General features: G+C 39.4%; 1 long non-coding RNA gene across 1 annotated transcript in view; it reads right to left on the bottom strand.

The window, feature by feature from the left end:
• Window positions 1-15,901: 15,901 nt before the first annotated feature.
• LOC109025694 (uncharacterized) overlaps window positions 15,902-18,117 on the bottom strand; it is a 57,775-nt gene continuing 55,559 nt past the window's right edge. The window contains exon 5 of the long non-coding RNA XR_002004620.3: window positions 15,902-15,934. This is a non-coding gene — a long non-coding RNA (uncharacterized lncRNA). The remainder of the gene's footprint in view (window positions 15,935-18,117) is intronic.

Here is an 18,117-nt window from a genome sequence, read left to right as displayed (position 1 = left end):
CTTGTTTCAGTTGGTGAGCAGCCTGGACTCATTTTAATCTCTGCCTTGGAAGTCTAAACCAACCAGTTTGATTTTACATTATTTTAACATTATTTTGCACGGTAATCATTATACTTGTCCCCCTTAAAAGCTCCTTGAAGGCAGGGGTAGAATATTTTTCTTCTTGTTGTCTCTATAGTTGAGCATATTCTTGGCATACACAAGTGTTCAATAACATTGTGAACAAGTGAATGAGAAAAGCTTGTAACCAGATTTAAGTAGCATTTTTCAACTCAACACTAATATACACTAAACCATGTTGAAGAGGACAATATTTTGCTAGGCAAGGTCTTTTAAGAATGTATGTGTTCAAAGATGAAAAGCAAAATGACATTAAAGAGCACTCCACTGGCAAGTCCCAGGAGGCAGTAGGTGAGCCGTCGCTAGTTAAATTGTACTAACGCAAAACATTATAGCATTAGACTGCAGCCTGTAATCAATGCCAGCTGGAAGCCCATATCAACAGTTTTGTGTTTCTTGCCAGTTCCTTGTTAATCCCTTAAAAGGGAAGGTAAAAACAAGGCCAATAGCTTTTATTACATAGGATGATTTATCGATCCCAGCTATTCAAACATTTCACTTCACCCAGTGTGCATGCCAAAAATGTTTATTTCAGAAATGTTTATTTGATTGATTATGCCATGTAACATAGATGGCTGATGAGTAAAAAGGAAATCCTGCCTATAGCTGTTACATGTCATCTTTCATTTTTAAGGTAAAATAGGTTTATCTTCCATTGAGCCTTGTGACAAAGGCTTTTAGGAGTAGAAGAATGAACCCTGTAAGCCTATAACTTCCCCTCATGTCTTCCAATTATGTCTGGTCAAATGAATATGAGCTGAAGCATTTACTACCAAGTATAGATTTTGAGATAGGCTTTGAACTCTTCTTCCTTGAAGGTCACCTGGTAGCATTTATAGATCTTCCAAATTGATGTGTGGCAATGTAACTTTCACATTAACTAAAAATATAACAACTCTTTTTTAATTCTTAGAACAATGATAAAAAAAAACTGCAAAGCCTGTAGCACCAAATAAAACAATGTATTCTCTCTTTAGCACTAAAAATAAAACCCTAAACCTTGGAAATAGAATTTCTAATCAGTTGTCCATGAGCTGAGTAGAGGATAGGGGCCCTGAAAGAATGATTTTTATTTTCATCATTGATAAAAATAAGAATGCATTCTTCTATTCATTTTATGTGGTCAAATAATTTCAATATAATAAGAATTTATTGAGCTTCTTGTATGTACTACAATTCTAGGAATGCTTTCTTTATGGAGCTGTAATCTTTTAGGAAAGGAAGGGAAAACACAGAGATGAGGTGTCACATGTTTTAAATTAGTCTTAATTATTTTCTTTTAAAACATAATGCCCATTAAAGAAAATTTATCAAAATACATATAAATATAAAGACGAAAATTCAACATTCTTACTACAGAAATAATTGCTATTAATGCATTATGTTGGTTATATAGGTGTGTATGATACATTCTGATTTTTTTTTTGTTTGAGACAGAGTCTCATTCTATCATCCAGGCTGGAGTGCAGTGGCATGATCTCAGCTCACTGCAACCTCTGCCTCCCGGGTTCAAGTGATTCTCCTGCCTCAGCCCCCCGAGTAGCTGGGATTACAGGCTCATGCCACCACCCCTGGCTGATTTTTATATTTTTAGTAGAGACAAGGTTTCACCATGTTGGCCAGGCTGTCTTCAATTCTCGGCCTCAAGTGATTCACCCACCTTGGCCTCCCACAATGCTGGGATTACAGGCATGAGCTACCATGCCTGGCCTACATTCTGATTTTTTAACTTCAATTTATATTGTGGGCATTTTACATGTTATTATACATTCATAAATGTTTCCTCATGGTTGCTTACTGAACTATTTAACAGATATACCATAATATACTTAATAGTAGCTGGGCTTTTATGTTTGAACCTAAGTTAGAATTCAGATATGTTTTTGCAGTGTAACGCTCTGGTGGGTTGAGCTCACCAGAAGCCGATTGGTGACATGCACCACGTCAAAGTTTTGGTAGAGAGATGTGCATGCTCCCTTAATATGCTGTGACACAATTCTCTGATTGATCATAAGGAGAACGGTCAATGGCTTGCATAAGACATAGGGGTTTAAAATGTTTCCTAGGACATGGAGGGGCTGGTGGGTCAATGGCAAGGCATGGCAGAAGACTGCGGGTGAGCTGCATAATTCCTGCAGAGAAACTGCCTCATCATTCACAGCAAAACTTCCCAGAGGATTGGCAGCATTGCCCAATGGGCCATGAAAACAATATGGTACAGAAACACCAAGAGATTCTGAAAACGTGTTTACTTCAAGTTGACAAAATACAGAAAACGTAGGTACCATGTGTAAAACAAAAGATGGGATGGAAAATGAGTATGTTCATTATTGATTTATTGCCGATCAGCTCCAAATATATCCCTTTTGTCTGCTTTGTGGAAATGAATCTGGGCCTTTCATTTATTTATCTTTTCTTTGCTGGCTGTCTTGACATTAAACTTTGTCAGTAGAGGGTGGTAGAGACATTGCAGGAGGCACGGATTTTGTATTCTGGTTCTGGTGCTTGCCTGGCAGGCAGCCTGCAGGGTGCTCATCCTCTCTAGGGCGTGGCTCCTGCAGTGTGCCGTGGCTAGCTGCCTATCCTGGCATTGCCCTTGGGCATGCTTTTAGCATTGAGCCTCTAGTGAGCACCTCACTATGAATGGCTTTCCCCTGCAATTGAGGGGGTCCATTTACTGCAAATCCCCGTGGGTGGATTTCCATCAGGTTCTGCCAGTGCAGTACCCCAGTGTCTTACCTGCCATGTGGTGGCCCACAGCTGTGCCCTTCTCAACAAAGTCTGTGCGTCAGCCTTGGGGGAGGAGGTGCACTTTCTTGGGGACTCTTTCTCCGCCCTAGGGCTAGTGGTGCCTCCTTATATCTTCTATTTCTAGATCCCTTAGAGTTCTCTTTTCTTCTACCAGCTGTATTCCAATCCCCTGTTATATCTAATAAATTCTTTATATTAAGCGTCCCCTGTTCAAGTTAACATGCAGCTTATCTCTTTATTGAATCTTTAAGGATACAGTGAATCACCAGGGATTCAGGCAGAGATTTAAGAAGAGTGGGCAAAAATATGAAGACAATGCATGGAAGAGGAAAATGAAATAATAAATGTATATCTTCTTATAGGACATTAAAGAACAGGAAAGTGTGGCACAACATCAACTCAGGAAGACAGATCGCATGTAAGGAAGCCAACAGTCAAGTGCCTACAGAAAGCAGAGTGGCTCAGTTTCTGCTCAGTGGTTGAACAACCCAATGAAAACATTAAATGACAAAATCACTTTTATATTAGCTTGTTAGAAATGATCTTACACACAGTAAAAATATTTTTTAAATCCTATAGTACTAGCTACTTAAATAAGTTTATTTGATAAAATTCCGTATTAAGAGGCATATTTAAGGAATACTACAGCATGATTTTAAAAAGTATTTTTCTCCAGCAAAAATGGATAGATGAGCTGCTTGATTTTTTAATTTGCTGTCGTGGAGCAGGGGTCTGCCTGCTTTTGTATATAAAGTTTTCTTAGAATACAATATCACCCATCTGTTAACTTATTGTGTATTGTTGCTTTCATTCTTCAACAACAGAGCTGACTAGCTGCAAAGAGAAATAGTGTGATGTGCAAAGCTTGAAATGTTTGCTTGCTGGTTCTTTACAGATAAGCTTGCCAGTCCCTGCCCTAGAAGCCACCATGTGGCACCATGCTGGATCATTGCCCCGCATTAGCTTAATTTGTCTTCACCGCAACCCTGGTAGGAGTGCCCACTGTACCAGGTTTGTTAAGGCAGCTGAAGTTTAGAGACCATTATAGGTAGTGGTAAAGCGTGAAGGCTTGGAAGTCACATGGGCAGGGTTCAAATTGCCTCCACTGTTTAATGTGCTTTGTCATACTACGTGATCTCCCCAAGCCTCAGTGCCTAATGTGATAAATAATTATCACATAGAACTGCTATGACTATTATTTAATTCACTTAGATAAAGAGCTTAGCTTAGTACCTATGACCCAGGAAATGCTCAATGAATTCTTATGCATTGTTCAAGAAGTTCAGACTCTTGGTTAAGACATCATGTTCTATAGTGGCACTGGCATTCCAGTGCGATATGTCTGAGTCCAGAGCTTGAGTTCATAACCACTATAGGAAATTACCAGATGTTTAATGCATAACTGAAATATACTCTTCTCTTCCCTGAGTTTCCAATTTTCCCCTCTTTAGAAACAAGAGATCTCTTTCTAAGTTACATAACTGAGTTGTGTCCAGTAAATCTGCTAATATCAGACTGTCTTTGTCCTTAACCCTTGGTTATTTTATTCTGTAGGGGTTCTTATTACTCAGGATGCATTGTTTCTTTCCAGCACTTCTCCTCAGCTTGGTTTGAGGAAGGTGTAGCTGGCAAAATTTTAAGATGTGCCACAGACCCTGTCCTCTGGTGTACTTCCCTTACAGGTGGAGCTTGTGAATATGGTGGGCTTTCACTTTCCTGGGTAAGTGAAGGGATTTTGCAAAAGCAATTAAGGTTCCTAATCAGGTGACTTTGAGTTAATCAAAGGCCCTGATCCTGGGTAGACCTGATCAAAGCAGGTAAGCCCTTAATAAGAGAGAGATTGGAAGCAAGAGAGATTATGCTCCTGGTCTTGAAGAAGTGAGTGGCCACATTGGGAGAGGGTCTTTAGGAAGGGCTATGAGAGGATCACATGGCAGCCTCTCCAGCTGAGTATGTTCTCTGGCTAACAGCCAGCAAGAAAAAGAGAACCTCAGACTCAAAGCTGCATAAAAGTTAATTGAATCTTTCCCCAGTCAAGATTCTAATGAGAACTCAGCCCAAGCCAATACCTGGATTTCACCCTGGTAAGATCCTAAAGTAGAGAATCCAGCCAAGCCATGCCTGGACCCCTAACCCAGAAAAACTGTGAGATCATAAATGTGTGTTGTGGAAAGCTGCTAAGTTTGTAGTAATTTGCTCCATAGCAATAGAAAACTATTACAGAAGGATAAGCTACAGCAAAATCAAGGAACATATTTCTCAACAGCTCTTTGGAGGGAAGGAAAAAAGAAGCAAAATATTTGCTAAAATCAGACTCACTCTGGTTTTTTGGAAAGAGACTGCCTCATCCATTGCTGCTGTGTGCATGTCCAGGAAGCAGCACAGTCATACAGAGGAGGACTTCGAGGTCCCAATCACACTGCTGTGTGGCCCCCATTAACACCACTTCCTAATAAATTATGCCAAGTGCTTATGATACCACAGGCACTTTAAACATAAGAATACATTAATTTATAGTAAAATACAAGTTGTTGTTGAAAAAGAAATGACTAGATTTGTTCATTATGGGTTATAACTGAGTATATAGGAAATATCAGTCCATGAATTAATTTTACACAATCTTTAAATTAGTCATAGTGAGTTTGGCTCAAGAGTAGTATTTTGTGATGGAGACACTTCGTTAAAAAATAGGAAAGAGGGAGGGTGTCCTCTGAGGACCCTTGGTGAGTTGAATTTTGTGACTAAAATATATAATGTTCTAACTGTGGCAGATGCAGCTCTGAAGTAATGAAATAGATAAACACTGGGAGAGGGACAAGGGAAGAAAAGATCTACTAGGCTGACCACAACTAGGGCTACTAGCCAGGTGGTAGGGTGCTACAATTGTTTCCTTTGCTGCCATAACACATTATTACGAACTCAGTTTTTTTAAAACATGTATTTCTTATTTCATGGTTTTGTAGGTTGAAATCTGGATCATCTCATTACTGTGCTTCTGGTTTCACTAGGCTGGAATCAAGGTGTCCGTCGGCTAAGCTCTAATCAACAGTTCTAGCAAGAATCTGCTCCCAATGCCATTCATGTTGCTGGCAGAATCCACTTTCTTTTGATTTCACTAGTGAGGTTCTCATTTGCTGCCTGACAGCCGGCTTTAAGCTCCAGAGACCTCTCTCTGGTTTTTGTGTGTGAGCATCTATACCTCAGAGTCAGCAATGGTGCACTGAAACGTTCTCACTCATGGAATCGCTCTGACTTCCCTTTTTGCTGCACCTTTCTGACTCCATCCAGAGAAAGTGCTCCACTTTTGAGGGTTTATGTGATTATATTAGACCCACTCAGATAGTCTAGGATAATCTTCCAATTCTGAAAACTGTAACCTTAATTACATCTGCATTGTCTTTTTTTTTTTTTTTACCATGTAATGTAACATATTTTTAGATTCCAGGGACTGGCCATATTTATCTTTGGGGGCCTTTATTCTGGCCACCACAGATGCACTCACTCTTTGGATGCTAGTGGTCAAGTCTGGTACAAGCTTTTTAATGTGTTCAGCATGATTTAGCCACTTTCTATATCCATGCAGAGACATGGGTGATGGCATTAAATCCTTAACAGCATAAATAAAGGGATAGTACAAACAGTGTCATTTATCTTGTGGTTAAAAGTCAGAATGAGGTTCAACTTCTGTGGTGGCTATATTCTGGGATGGACATGGGGCCCATCTTGAATATGTGGATCTTGGGAAAATGACTCTCATATTTTCTTTGATAAAATGGGACTAATAAAACTCAATGGGAGATAATCAAAAGGATAATGATGTACTCATTTACTAACATCTTATGGAGATGAAATATGATAATCCCTGTAAAGACATTTGCTCATGGTTGTTGCTAAACAAATGTTAGTTCCCTTCTAACCTTCTCCTACTCTATTTTTCCAGTATTGTTACAAGAATCCAGAGATTATTTATTTTCATTAAACAAAATTTTAAGAAATAGCAAAAATAATATAGATATCTATATTGCCTACTACTCAATCTCCACCGAGTAATTCCCAAAGCATTTGAATCCACTTGCGGGCACCAATAAAGATACACAATGGAAATATCTAATTGTTAAGCATCTGGACAACTAAAATGTTGCAATTTGTACATGTGAAATGTTATGTTGAAGTAAATCAATGAATTGTAAGTAAGTCATGTGAAAAGATGTCTGATAATGTTTTTCTGGCTATGTATGGAATGGTTAAAGTGGTTTATTCTAAGAGTTTACAGATGTGTAAAAGTTCATAAATAATTCACACAATAGGACAATTGAGAATAATTTGGAGTCTGTTACATCAAGCACCATTGTTTGTTACAAATATCTACATGACATTGAAACTCCAATTTCTTCTACAACCAAACATTAGAATTATTACTTGGCAGTGAAGTCCGTGCCTCAATGATATTTATTCAGACAATACATTTAAGAAAGGATTTCATGAAAGCCAATATTCTCAATGGCAGCTGGAGATATCCTGGTTCATAAAATATTGTACTTTAGGGTAGACCACGGAAAGTTAAACTTTCAATCCCTCTCTGATACCCGCTGTCCCCTATAAAGCTGTTTTTTAATCTCCTCTTTCCAAAGGCTGGGATCATTCCCCTTTCATCAGTGTTCTTATTATTCATTTAATACCTCTGTTGAAGCTTCCTTCACTGTAGTTTGGGGGTTTTTGTTCACTTTTTCTGTTTCCTTCATTGGGCTGTGAACTCTTCAAATGTAAAAACCACATATTGTTGACTTCTATTTCTAGATCTAGTTTGGTTTTCTGGGTTAGAACTGGCTCCCAGTAGAGCACTTCATTAAAAGCACTGAAGAACTTCAGTTATAAGCATATAATAGGAAAAATATTTAACACAATGTGGGTAAATGTGAGCTGATTTTAGGACAGAGAACAAACTAACATATAGGGAATGATGAAAAAGAAACTTTGGAGAAAGAATAGAAGAAAAGTATTTTTAAAATCAAATATTATGCTTTGATCTCTGGGTTTTTTTTCTTTCTCAAATATAATCGGACTATTGAGTCTAGAATATATTTTACCATTATAGTTACAGAAATACTTTCCAGTTGTTTAACAATTCAAATCAGTAATGGTCATATGAGTTTGAAAAATAAGAAAAAAAGATTAAATATGAAAAATAAAAAGGAAAGGCATTTGTGCTAGCGATCCACAAATTTGATGCTTTGAGATACAATCAGGGTACTGACGTTGAGTGCTGGGCAGCCAGCGAGGCAGTTACTTGCCTTGTGCATCATCTTATAACATGGCATTTTCCCAGAGTAATTATTCAATCAGCCTATGTACACACATTAGGTGTTGGTCTTTGGCTCTGAAAATGTGAACACCTAATGCTTAGAATTAAAAGGCACCAGAGTTTTCCAACTTCTTCATACCATGCAGATGGAATATGCAGACCAGGGCCGCCTTCACACTTGGTTCTAACGCAGATGATATGATTATGCACAGACAGGCAATGGGAAATATGTTTACTTAGGGTTATACAGAGCAAGTGCTATGATGTTTACCCTTCAAAAACACCTATGAGACTTAAGAATTCCTCCTAATGACAGAGGTTTTTCCAAATATCGAACAGACAGTGCCTGGTGATGATCAGGAACCACTGTTTCAATCAATTATATTCTCACCCATATTTCACTCAACCTAATGAACTGCAATGACTCAGCATTAATGAATTCCTAAACATATGTTTTGTCCAATTGATCATCTTGCTGCTAGTTCTGGACTCTTTCACTACCTACAGTTAATAACATAAGCCTTATTTCTTTTCTTGACATCATTCATTTTCTTGAAATTTGCAAGACTAAACCTATTAAACCATAATAAAAAGCAAAGCTTTAGATTCCTTACTGTAATCCCCAGTTAAGTACATCTTCCACCAGCAAACATAGTCAAGATGTTGCTTAGTCACTCATAAAATATTAAAATGTTCAATATTAGTCATTTTATGGAACCATCAGAGGTTGGATAAATTTATTGGTTCAACTTAGGTTAAATCTATAAAAAACTCATGCTCTACTAATAGCTAAATTCTTATTAAAGGCGTTTGCAGAAGAATACAAATGTTCTTTCAAAACCAGACATGACTTTACGCCCTAACTCACTGTGACTCATGGTAAGAATTTAGGTTCTCATAAAATCTACTTCCTATTTTACAACTAGAGTGGTCAGTTGATTTTCCAAAATAAATTCTGGTCTCAGGTTTAGCAAGATGCACACATTCACACATGCTGTAGAGCAAGTAAATAGCCTTCCCTATCAAAATCAAAATATGATTGTGACTTCTTTAGGGGCTAGGAATGTCCTACTTCACTAGGTATCAGTGCGTGTCTCAAACTACGTAATAAAGAGATGCAGTTATTCATTATGCAGCGCTTCCTGTCGCCATGTGTCAGATCCTGCCACATGACAAACGCCAGGCACAAACAGAAGCACAGTTCCTTCCCGCAAGAATCTCACTGTAAACCAACATGAACATACATACTCACTTTGCATGTGATCTGTGTCCAAGGGAGTGTATTTGGAAAGTCTTTTGGGAACCCAGGGTGGGGGAAACTAGTTCTGCCTAGAGAGAGAGCAAGGCATTTTCAGAATTGACATTTCAACAAACGTTCTGGGGAGACAGAAAAACAGTGAGGGTGTGAGCTTTGAATTTGCTTTTCTCTCTTACTCCAGTGTGACTTTGAATGACTGATGCCAATTGTCAGACAATTTTTTGTACATTTATTTTCTTATTTGTAAAATGAAATAATGAAAAGATCATAGAGGCTATACCAACTCACACAGCTGATGCAATTATTAAAGGAAATAATGTTTGAGAAACTGCATTATAGACTACAACAATAAGCTCACTAAAGAGTAGATTAGGCAGACAAACTGAGGACAGATTTGGGGGACAGTTAACAACCATCTGAGAAGTACGTGTTTTTTTCTGGAGGCGGTTTTATTTTGTAGATCACTTTTGAGGTAGAAAATTAACCTGGAAGTAATGTAGAAAAGAAAGTAATCTGAGAATAAAAGTCCAGGAACCAATTGAAGATGATTATGAAAGTATGGATCAGAGATAATAATTGCCTAAATTGAATAATAATAGAATAAAATGAAAAGGAGAGGTGAACCTCAGATGAATAAAAGAAGGAGAAACAATAAACCAGGGTAACTGATTTAATGTGGGTGACAAGAGTGAGAGAGGAACAAAGGTGATCATATTTGTAGCCCCAGTGACTAAAAGGATGCCATGGTCATTAACCAAAGGAAGACACCTACGATATTTGGGGAAGACAAGTAGCATACAAGGATTTGTCTGGATTTCTAAGTGAACATATTTTGACATCACAGGAATAGGGCTCAGGAGAGAGGTTGGAGGTGGAGGAATTGCTTAGAGATTCATCAGTATAGATTTTATATCTTATAGAAAATAAATTAAATGGAATTAAAAATAATAAGACTCAAACCCCAGTCTTCTGGTCATAACTGAGGAGCCCCAATACAGATTATAGCATGTTTCTGAATGTCATCCCTTTAGAGAAAGTGCTTTCTATTTAAGTCTGCTTAGAAAAATCAATTTGAAGTCTCGCTTAGGCAAAATGACACTTCTTTGGGAAGGGGAATTGCATAATTCTAGAGCATGACTGAGATGCTTTACCTTTTTAGGGCCTGTTCCCTAGGGAACATTTGTGAGGAGGAGGGCTCTCCGGAATAACTTGTAACAAGTGACACTCGAAGCTTCCAAAAGCATCCAGAGTTGGGGGCATCAAGGCAGGTGCATGATGGGAAGATGGTAGATCCAGCAGCAAGTCTGGTTGGGAGATGTGGCAACACAGCATTCAACAGCCTCAGGGCAGGTGCGGGTGGTGTCATAACCCCAGACATTGCGGTAGGGATTCAAGAGCATTACTCTTATTTTGAGACAAGTTTCACAGGTGTGATTTGGGATGTCATCCCTGAAAAAGGACTGAATACCATTAATAAGTGACATTTAATCTTCAGGTAAAAGGAACAGGAGAGCCAGAACCAAACCTGAGCATGTTTAAGGGCCTGAATTTCAGGATGAAGCAGAAAGATTCATTTATCACATTAGGAGCCAGGACAACTGATGCTGCGGCACAAAGTGTTGAGTTTAAAGCCTTGGCTGCTACTCAAAGTGTAGTTCTCAGAGAAGCAGAACTGCCGTCTCCAGGAGCTTGTGAGAAAGAGGGAGAAAGGAGCGGGGACCAGATGTCCTTGGTGGTTCCTTCCAGTGGTGACCTTGCTCTGCATGAATTGGGTTGGAGTTTACATTAGAAAATAAGGATAGGTAAGTAGTGGGTTCAATTTTTTTAGAGGATGAAGAATGGAGATGTTAAAAGCAATAAAAGAAAGCAGAGAATATTTGATGATGTATTCCGTACAGCAGGCTAGGCCTAAGAGATGAGGGGGAGTAAAGGTCACCAGAATTCTGAGCTTAGATCAGTGGGATATGGTTGTATCATTAATTTAAAAAAATGCATTTTCAGAAGGAGGAATTTTTTTTTGGTTGAGGGAAGATTGTAATCTTATAAACCATGACTTTTAAAATATCACAAATAAATTTATAATCAATCCTTTGCCATAATTTATAGTGACATATTAGATGGTGACCTAAAAATTTTGCATAATTTTATAAAATAACGATTTAAAAAAAAAAATCCTCTTCAGAAGCCCCCAAAGAAATATTATACCCATATAACATTATACATCATACAACATTTAAAATGTTAGTTCCTTAGAAAACATTAAGAAGAACTTCATTGAAAAGTGTTCCTTTCTATGTAGGATGGATGAGGATTAAATATCACTCATGGAGAGACAGATGATTTCTAATTTTTAAATGTTTTATTCTTCTGTGCCATTTCATTGGAATAAGGAGCAGGCTTCCAATATAACTGACATTACCCTTAAGATGGTACAGCCAGTGAAAAGCATTAAATATATACATATCTGTGGAAAACAGTTTGGATGCTTCCACCCTCTCCTTTGTTCCGGTTCTGGAAGCAGCACCACATCCCAAAATTTTCAGCAACTCGTTGAAGAAATTTCAAGTCAGATTTCCTAGGCTCTTGCAGAATCTCTTTATCCACTCTTGAGGTTATTTAACACAGACTAATATTTCCCTTTGTATGATTGAGAGCATGAATCTTATTTCTGAGCTACCTGAAGACCTTCAAATTACTTACTTTCATGGCAAAGTGCATTAAGGCAGGCGTGTTGCTGCACAAGACCCCCTGAACTTCGTCTTCACAGTCAGAATTGGGAGAATTAGGCACTGCCGGGCTGTCGCACTGTCAGACGCTAAAAAACAATGAGCTTTGTGGAAGTGCAAAGGAAGCAAGAAGACCACTGCCGCTGCCACTTACGCAGACACTGGTTCATCATTTACTGTGGAAAACTAGCGATTAGACTACAATAGCAGCCGTAGCTTAGCGATTTGCCTTTAAAAATTTTTTTAAAGCAGTGCCCAGAAACCAGCACCTGGACAATGCATTTACCACCTAATCATCCTCAAAGGATGTTCTGTCTGACAGGTCAAAGATACCTTTCCCAGGAATTACGGGTTTTTATTTTACGAATGCATAATGCTTGCTAATGTGTTGGAAAGGGACTTGGTTGCTGAGTTTCCAATCACAAAGCTGGGTCTCAGGCACTTCTTTTATTCCTGGTCAGTCCCTCACAGCACTGTTTTTCACTACAGACACAGAGTGAGAACATGAAGACCTGCGGGGCACAGGTGTAAGCGAGGACAGTCCCACTGTGAACACCTAAGGTGTTCTTCTGCCTTGTAACGGTTTCTATTTTCTTTGATACTGTAACAATGTAATAGTATTTAAACATGCTTACTCTGGAGAGTTTCATTAAAACAAAGCAGAAAACCCAACCAAACTTGCCTAACTGCAAAATGCGAGGAAATGATTACTACAGAAACACCTAGCAGTTCCACGCAAAGGGAAAAACAATTCTGCAAAATTTAAACTTGATGACATTTGTAAAATAATGTCATGCAATCAAAGACCCTCATCTTACCAGGAAGAAATGGGGGCTCAGAGAACTGATTTTCCCAGGTAAAAATGTCAGTCAGTGACAACTTGGCACCACAAACATTTGAATATCTTCCACTCAATATATCCTGGGCAAGGCTGTGGGGATTCAAAGATGAGAATACCCATTGATATTCTCCACATGGTTCCCAGTCCAGGCAACAGAGCTGCATGCAGACAGAGGCAGTGTAAGGAGGAATGGAGTGATGTCTGTTGGCCCTCTTTCCATTGTACCATGTGGTCCTCCCTCATACAACTACTCCGCTTACAGAATCTCATCAAATCTGCTACCACATATTTATCTGCATTAATAAATATCTATTAACAGCTACTTAGAACAAGACACAGAGCTATGGGATATAGATAGTATCACCATAAGGAATCCATAATCCCCTTCTTTCAAGCATTTATCATCCAGCAATCAGAATGACGCTGTTGAAAGACAGTTGGAATGCAGAACAGAGGTGGTAGAAAGTTTAGAAGGCACACACGGAAAGTCCAGACTGGGGCAGATGGAAGGAGGTGTCTGATGAAGGAAGGTCATAACTAAAGTATATGCAAAGGCACGCAGGGGCAGAAAAGCCCAAGCTATGTTCTGGGGACACCAGGTTTGGTGCAGGACACTTGGCTGTGGGATGCAGAAGGATGGAAGTGGGAACAGAGGATGAATGGCAGCTGTTCTCTGCTGTGGCTGGAGGGAAAAGGCAAGGCTGGGAAGCTTGGCTCGTTTTTAGACATTAATATAATCTTTGGACATTTTTGAACTCAGAGAAATTGATATTTTTACTTTTATGTTTTAGAAATTTTGGCCAGACAGTAGTAGAAAGACAAAACTGGATTAAGTTGAATATGTAAGCCTTGTTCTGGTCTTTGGGTCATGGTACCTAGTCTTCTCACTGGCTGCATAAATAGCACACTTCTGCTCCCATGGTTCCTTTAAACAACCAGTCCTGCATATTCCAAGGATTACAGCCTCATGTCTGATGATACAAAGGTACTTCAAATATAATTCAAGCCAAACCTCTCATATTCACAGTAAGAAAATTGAGACAAAGATAAGTGAAGTGACTTTTAATGGTACTCCCTTTGACATCTGTAAAATGAAAGCCTTTACCATACAGCACACTCTCATAGAGAGGAGTCTGTGTCCACTGGCAGCTGCTTCTCAGCTTCATCCACACCGTGGCCATGGAAAGGCTGCCCTCCTGTTCCTTTCCTTAGAAAATTAATTTCTTGAGCCTAATTTGGTGGAAATGTGGATCTACTGCATATCCTGTGCAGGTTTTAAAAAAGCACTTAATTGCTAATTGCCACTCATCCTTTTGGGTCCTCTGGCATATGCAATATTTCATAGCTTATCTAAACTCACCAAAGATCAAATGTTCAAGCTAAATGCATAGGGTCAATAGGCTGACTTCCAGATTCCATGTACATTTTGTTTTAGTGTATTATCCATGCTGTAGGCATATACTTCAATACTTTTCCTTTACACTTCAATACCTCAGGGGAAACTGAGGCTGTGATGCATCTTTGACTGAAGGAGTCCTGTGAAAACCAGGAAAGGCAGAGGCAGACTTAAGGTCATAGTGTGTATATGACACGTAATTTCTTGTGTTAAAATACATACTTACCATCTCTGCCCCCACCAACAAACAAAAGAACACACAGACAAAACCTATGTGAACCTCTGATTGTCTGGAGGTAAAGGCGGAATCTATGTTTGGGTCAGAAACAAACAACATGATGGGCTTAAAATTAATGTGTCAAGTGTGAAACGTAAATCACATCTCAGCTGCAAATATTTAACCAGATAGACGTGAGAAGCAAAGAAAAAGAAGTGGCTTCCTTTAAAAAGATCTACTACTGGCATCCAGATTGTGCTCTTGGATCTGAACCCCACTCCTCCTAAATTCTCATGTTCTTTTCCACATCTCTTCCCAAGTCTGCTCCAGGAAAGTTAACAAGAGATGAGCTCAGCTCTAAGGAAATGAAGGGTCCTATGTACTTGGAAGATCATTAGAGGTAGAATGCAAGATGATGCTTCAATCTCTGAGCCTAAAATGGAAGCCTGCTCACCTGGACTTTGAATCAATGTGCTTACTGTTGAGAAATGCACACCATGCATGTTGCTTTGGCAGCGAAGCACGTCACCATCACCGTTTTCCTTTCTCCAGTTCATCTACTATAACATTTCAAAGGCTCATGAGGTACTGAAGCAAACACGCGAATCCAACCTCTAATTGAGGGTTGGAAACATAAAGGGAGGTGTACATGAGGCATTGTGATCCCAGCTACCCACCAGCCAGCTGCCTTCTGCTTGAGGAATTTATCTGGAGTACCACAGTCAAGCTTATCTTTACTCTCACATATTAGGCAGGCATAATATTAAGAATAAATTATTTTAAATCCCTTCCCTGAAGAAAAAAAAAAGAAAAGAAAAATATTATGAAAAAGCAACATCTTGTTGCCAGAACTGTTCTCAGACATTAAGAGTGGGCAACGGCTGCCTATTTTTTACTCCACATAGTAGTTATTAAAAAGAATTCAAATGGTTTGCAGCAGGGATTATGCTCCTGAGTTTGGGGAAGATGTAAATGCAAACGTCAAGAAAAAACTTCAGTTTGCTCATTGGTGCTCTCCTGTAACACTCCATGACCTTGTTGGGCTGGGTCTAGAAAGAAGGACACAGACAGAAACCATTTGGTTCAGGAAGAATGAAGCACACAGAGAATGCTTTGTGGATATTTTAATTTGAGCCATATTTCTTTGGATTCTGTCCACAGTGTTTTTATTTCATCAATTTGTCATTTATTATAGTGACAATATGAGTTGTCATATTTCTGCTTTTACTCATTGCAAACAAAAAGGCTTCCATAGAGTCAGCTTTCTCCAGAACTGGGGTTGAGTCATCTGTGCCCTCATTTTCATCAGCTTCCTTAGATTTCCTTGAAAACAAAAAAGGTCAACGATGAATTTTTATAGAGTTTCAAAAAGGTGTCAAAATCGCGTTCTCAAATGCTACAGTACATTAAGCAACATAGACACTGTACTTGTCCAAATGTCTTTCTGCTGGGGAGAATAAATGGGAGCAGAGCAGGTGTGTTTAAGCTGGGACTGCGCGACTGTCATCCTCCCAGCTGAGCTTGCCAGGGCGGAAGAATCATCTTCACCCTCCTCTGTGAGTTGAGTGGCTGCTTTCTAACTCCTGCATCCTGAATGTCCCACCTGGGTTTCTTCCCAGTGTTCTTTCCAACTGGTTGGAGCCTCTCCCATTACTTATCTCTCCTCAGTCTTCTTCTACCTAGTGCTCCGTTCTCTACCCCATCGTCTTCTTTGACAGCCAAAGTAATTTTATAAAGTAAATGTCGAATGATGTTCACCCCCTTATTCAGCAGAATTAAGCTCCCACTCATAGGCATGGCTCATATACGTCTCTGCTAACCTTAGATGGGCCATTACCTCACTTCCTCTGTGTCCATTTTCCTCCAGATACCTCTTCCCTGTTCCCAAACCCATGACACATTTCACACCATTAGACCATTGCTTTTACTATGTTTGCTGCTTGCTGTTTTCTCTCTCACTAAATCCAGGCACTCTTCTCTTACCCATGTAGTAAATTACTGTTTAACCTTAAAGATCCAATTGTCAAGATACAAACGTCCCTTCTTTTTTTTTTTTTTTTTTTTTTTTTGAGATGGAGTTTCACTCTTGTTGCCCAGGCTGGAGTGCAATGGTACAATCTTGGCTCACTGCAACTTCCGCCTCCCAGGTTCAAGCGATTCTCCTGCTTCAGGCCCCCGAGTAGCTGAGATTACAGGTGCATGCCACCACGCCTAGCTAATTTTCTGTATTTTTAGTAGAGAGGGGGTTTCACCATGTTGGCAGGCTGGTCTTGAACTCCTGACCTCAGGTGATCCACCCACCTTGGCCTCCCAAAGTGCTGGGATTACAGGTGTGAGCCACCACACCTGACCCCTTCTGTCTTTTTATGTCAACCCATGTCCAGTTGGCTCAGCCAGCTGTCTTTCTGTAACCTTTGTGGGCGTGACAGTGTGTGTGGTTCAAAGGCAGGCAGCTGCCAACAAGCCCGTGTCTGAAACCCACTTCAGCCCTAGTCAGATAATCTTAGCAATTCATTTATCCTCACGTGGTTTCATTCCTCACCTACAAAGAAGTGATGAGAATAATGAAGGCTGTTTCCAAGGTGCTGTGAGACTTGACGGAGGTCATACATGAAAAAGACGCAGCTCAGTGCCTGACACCATGACAGACAGAGCCCATTAATATTACCTGTGTCAATTATTGCAGTTTTATTTCACATTATTATGTCAGTTCAACGTATCTCTTTCCCTGCTAGATTGTGTATTTTCTAAGGGAGAGAATGAGCCTTATTGGCTTTTACAATAAGGCACTTTCTTTCCATCCACATGGCATGGGGCAAGTATACAGTTGGCGTGAGGGTTACCAGATATGGTGCAGGGTGCTTAGCTCAATTTTTCAGGTTAGTAACGAAATTTCTTAGTATATGTCCAAAATATTAAATGTGATATACTTTTACTTAAAATATAATTTTAGATATTTGAAATACAAATTTGACTGGATGTCCTGTATTTTTATTTGCTAAATCTAGCTACCCCAATTGATGCTTATCATCTAAATTACTTCCTACATCAATTTTTTGAGATTAAGATTCGTAAAAGACTCTCCTATGGAGGTGAAGTTATTAGTTGCTTATTGCAAGTATTTGAGACATCAACACTTATTTCCCTGTGACCCTGCACTGGATTATGAATGTCTCAGTGGAAACCTCACCATTGTGAAACTAACACAAATAAGCACACTAGAAAAAAAAGTCATCACTACAATTTTTTCCTTTACTAAGCAGGGGAAATCACCAAGTGAGGTGAAAGGACACAGTGCCATTTCCTTGGAATTTCAGAATTCCCAGGGATCAATGACCCCTTTCATTCTGCTGCCTCGAGAAGGGAGTGAGTGAGTCAGAAAGTGAGCCTCAACCCCGCCCTTCCAGCACAGTTTCCTAACTCATTCCCTCCTAGCTCTCCTCCCACCTCCAGTGTTCCTGCCTCTAAAACCTAAAGATGATCAGGAAAGGGGTTGAGAGCATAAG

The sequence above is a fragment of the Gorilla gorilla genome, chromosome 12, assembly GCF_029281585.2.
Source record: "Gorilla gorilla gorilla isolate KB3781 chromosome 12, NHGRI_mGorGor1-v2.1_pri, whole genome shotgun sequence".
NCBI lineage: Eukaryota > Metazoa > Chordata > Mammalia > Primates > Hominidae > Gorilla > Gorilla gorilla.
The sequence above is the reverse complement of the archived record's forward strand: the minus strand, read 5'-3'. Positions and strand labels throughout refer to the sequence as shown.